The sequence below is a fragment of the Peromyscus californicus genome, unplaced genomic scaffold (assembly GCF_007827085.1).
Source record: "Peromyscus californicus insignis strain IS unplaced genomic scaffold, ASM782708v3 Scaffold_10__1_contigs__length_136768540, whole genome shotgun sequence".
Taxonomy (NCBI): domain Eukaryota; kingdom Metazoa; phylum Chordata; class Mammalia; order Rodentia; family Cricetidae; genus Peromyscus; species Peromyscus californicus.
The window spans coordinates 57270911-57276044 of NW_026294391.1; positions in this window are offsets into that span (position 1 = coordinate 57270911).

Sequence of the window (5134 nt, forward strand, 5' to 3'; positions counted from 1 at the left end):
CCTAATCTAGATTAATCCTTCACAGACATGCACAGAGGCTGGTCTCCTAGGTGATTCTAGACAGTGTCTAATTGGTAATCAATTTAAACTGCTAAACTGGTTACAGATCTTTTCCCATGAACTACAGTCAAACCAAATGCACCTCTGTCCCCAGTCTAGTATATAGGCAACTGGCAGTACTGTACATATATAGTTACTTGCTTAATTGAAATATTGGCTTTTGTAGGCTAAGAAGTGTCAAGTGACAGTTCAAAGGCATAGAACAAATTGATGAGTTAAGGTGTAAAACTGAGCATGGTGGAACACACCTAACTCTCACCAGGAGACTTTAAGACAGGAGGATTAAGAGTTCAAGGCTAGACTTGTCTACATATAATATCTTAATAATAATAATAATATGTAAGTCCAAGGCCTGCTAGACTTTATATCAGTATTTCATTAATTGCCTTAAAGTAGTTCACAATTGATATTAACAATAAAAGTAAGATAAAAAGTATGAAAAGGGTCGGGCGATGGTGGCGCACGCCTTTAATCCCAGCACTCGGGAGGCAGAGCCAGGCAGATCTCTGTGAGTTCGAGGCCAGCCTGGTCTACCAAGTGAGTTCCAGGAAAGGCGCAAAGCTACACAGAGAAACCCTGTCTCGAAAGACCAAAAAAAAAAAAAAAAGTATGAAAAGGATATTCATTTACATGATCAATCTCATTTGCAGTGTACGGAACATTAGACAGAGAATCTAGTGGCATTTATATTTTGGGGGTAACCAGAAGCCATCTAACTGGACTTAAGGCTTCCTTGATAGAAGGGAACTCATGCCTGGTGTTGTAAAGTTAGCTATGACTGGTAAGATCATGAACCCTAGAGGAGAACTTACTACTGTCACTTTCCTAAACCCATGTCATTGCTAACCTAAGCATTCTAAATACTGATCCTTGTCTCTACAGATAAGAGTAGTTCTCGCCCCTTATCTTTTTGAAGCAGGTGGAAATTATTACAGAACTCCATAACTGGTCAAAATGTAGAGAACAGTAGACCATGGAGTATACAACCCCCAAAAATACATCTACAATGCAACCCCTATGCTTAAGGCTAAGGGAACATCTCAGAAGAGGGGGCAGAAAGAGTGTAAGAGCCAGAGAACTAGTGAATGACAAGGAAGCTACATCAATGAGATCTCAACAACATGGTTGCCTAAACAGGATCTGCATAATGATACTACCAGTTGACATAGCAGTGCAGAAGGGGGAAATCTCACAATGTCCCACCCCTAATGAAAAGCTAGAGGTAATTAATGGCTGCTGAGAGAGGGAGAATCAGTCTTCTCCAGAGATGAGAGCCCTGAGACGTTATCCAATCCCAAGCAGTCAGCCCTCTAAACACATACATATGAACAACACTAAATGGACTCAGCAAGGGGTGTGTGTGTGTGTGTGTGTGTGTGTGTGTGTGTGTGTGTGTGTGTGTGTGTAAAACAATAATTAAAGAAGAAAAGGTCAATAGTTTGAGGGGGAGGAGACATAGGAAGAGTTAGAGGGGCAGAAGGAGGGGCAGAAATGGTTTAAATACAGTACTCATGTATGAAATTCTCAAAAAAAAAAAGTTAAAGAAAAAAGAACATTTTGATTCAGGTCTTGGATCTTCAGGTAAATAATGTCTCCTCTATGAACTTCAGTTTCATCATTACAAAATAAAACATACCCTGATTTGAGCAATGTACAATATATACATATATCAAAACATACATCCCGTAAATTTTGTGTCAATTTAAATTTTTAACAGAAAATATAAAAAAGGAGAGCCAGACATGGTGGTACACACCTTTATTCCCAGCACTCAGGAGACAGAGGCAGACCTCTGTGAGTTCAAGGCTAGACTGGTCTATATATTGAGTTTCAGGCTAAACAGGGCTACTACATACATACATAGCAAGATACTGCCTCAAAAAGTGAAGAATATATATATATATATATATAAATGTTTGTATATAAGAACACTTTATATTATGAAGATAGCAATACTCCTCAACATGGTCTACGGATTCAACTCTATCCCTATTGTAATTATAGCTGGTTTCTTTGTGCAAAGTGACAATTTAATCCTAAAATTCATATGGAACTGCAACGGACCCAGAATACTCAAAACAATATTGAAAAACTGGGTAACTCATACTTCTTAATTTCAAAACTTACTATACAATTACAATAATCAGGACAGTCTGGTGCTAGCACAAAGACAGATATATCCAACCAACATAGAATACAGACCAAAAATAAGCCCTCATATTTGTGATCAATTTATTTTTGACAAAGTTACCAAGGTTACTTAACAAGGAAACAGTTTCTCAACAAGTGGCATTTGAGATAGTTGGATAGTCATGTGCACAAGTTAGAATGGAGTTAGATATCTGTCTCATTTCATACCTAGAAATAAATTAAAAAGGATCATGGGCTTAAATATAATTACTTAAAACCACTGAAACCATCAAACTTTTAGAAATGGAGAAAATGAAGCTCCCATGCACTACTGGTAGAAATGTAAAATGGCATAGCCACTGTGGAAGATAATCTGGTACTTTCTCAAAAAAGTTGCTAACTCTAAAATAGTTACACTTACAATGCTACCCAGCAATTCTACTTCTAGGTATATACCCAAGAGAAATAAAAACATGTAAATATAAAACTCTGCACATGAATGGTCACAGTAGAATAATGCATAATAACCAAATATTGGAAATGACTCAAATGTCTATCAATGGATGAGTGGATAAATAAAAAGAGCATATCTGCAAAGTGAAGCATGATGCAACATGATTGAGCCTTAAACAATTATGCTAAATAAAGATGTTAATCACAAAGACCACTTCCTGTATGTCTCTACTTGCATGAAATGTCCAGAATAGGCAAATTTACAGACAGAAAGTTAACTCATGGTTCTAAAGACTGGTATCAGGAAAAATGGAGCTTGACTGCTAATGAGTAAGATGTTTCATCATGGAGTAAAAAATGTACTAAATTCAGACTGTGATGAGCTCTATATGATTCTATAAATATATTAAAAATCACTGACACATTATAAATAGATGCATTTTATGGTGTAGAAATTGTCAATGAAGATGTTAAAATAATAATATATTTTAAGGTCTCTTTCATTTCTAGAATTACTGTAGGCACACTCATCACAGTTTATATTTTGCCAACTAAAAATGCACACCTAACCCCATAATGACAAAACAAGGAAAGTAATAAAGCAACAAATGATAAAGTAAAATTTTAATATTTATATAATACCAGCAGACTTTTTAAAGTATCAATGAACAACACAGAACAATTATAAATGAGAAGGCACCTTTGAGGCCAACTATTTAAAGCACACTGTAAATGTAAGAGAATCTCAAGGCTGGATAGATGTCTCAATGTGTAAGAGCAATTGCTCTCCAAGCATAACACCTGAGTTCAAATCCCCAACACATACTAGGTCACCCAGCCTAGCTCAAACAGCAAGCTTCTGGCCCAGTAAGACACCCTATTTCAAGGGACTAAGGCAAAGATGATAGAAGAAGACACTCGATGTCTTACTCCAGCCTTTCTGCATGTGCACACAAAAGTACACCCTCCCCACACACTCACATGCATGCATAACACATCCACACACACATGAAAAAAATAGTTTAAAACAAGACTCTCAGAGACAGTATTCAAGTAAAAGTTGTTGCCATAAATAAATAGCAGATGCTAAATGAATTGGTTGAAAATTATGCTTAGCTATTATCTTTCTTTTCACCCTCATTCACCCTACACAGATAACAGTCACCACTGGTAATATCAACTATCATACTATAACATCCCATAGAAAGCCAAAGACACATCTTATCACTTTCACATTTACATTTACAAAATGACCTGTTGTAAGGCCACACTGTTTATGATACCTACTGACTCAGCTTGAAAAGAAAGCACATGGAAGACACCCTTCTCCACATTGATCTTATGCATGGTCAAGTTGGCCTCGGTGCAGCAGCTCTGTATTAACTTGACATATAATTTCTCCAGACCCTGGAAAATAAGACAAGACAAGTATGAGACGTACCACAGATGTTACTAATAACTGCCACAGCTGAAAATCAATGGTAACTTACAGCCATGGCAGCTTGAAAAAATTCATCAGCAATCGGAGCATTTCCAGTATCCAACCATTCTTTTCCCGTTTTCATATTCATCTAGAAAACAGAAGTTAGGAAATGATTTTAAAACTTCACACCTCTCCCAAATTGAATGAAAGATGTTAGAAAAAATTATCCTGTATATTGAGACACAATAGACAGGAAAAAAAAACAGCAGTCAGCATTTACTCGAGTTCTGTTCTCTGCTTTGAATTTCAACTTAAGAGAAGTGGTCTTAAGAAAAGTAGCAATTGCTGGGTGGTGGTGGCGGCGGCGGCGCACGCCTTCAATCCCAGCACTCGGGAGGCAGAGCCAGGCGGATCTCTGTGAGTTCGAGGCCAGCCTGGTCTACAGAGCGAGATCCAAACTACACAGAGAAACCCTGTCTCGAGAAACAAAAAACAAAAAACAAAAAAGCAGCAATAACAAAAAATTAATGCTTGTGCTGATTAGTTTTAATGTCAACTTGACACAACCTAAGATCACCTGGGAAGAGAGTCTTAATGTCAAATTATCAAGATCAGATTGGCCTGTAGATATATTGTTGGGAGATTCTCTGGATTGTTATCTGATATAGGAAGAAGACCCAGCCCATTTTGGGTACTGCCATCCCCTCGGTAAGGGATCCTGTACTTCATAAAGCAGGAGAATGCTAGATGAGAGCAAGAAAGCAAGGATGTGTATATTCTCTTCATCTTGACTGTAGATATGATATGACTGCTTGAGTTCCTGCCTTGCCTTCCCTTCAACAATGGACTGTGACCTGAATTGTAAACCAAAGAAACCCTTTCTCCTCTACATTGCTTTTTGTCTGGATATTTCATCACAGCAACAAAAATGCAATTAGAACAATGCCTTGAAAACATGTCTTCTGAGAAAATATTTTTAATATTTTGGATGGTCATGTATGAAGTTCTCAAAAATTCCAGCCTAATAGATATCGGTAGTTCCAGACCAGCGCAGACTATACTGTAAGG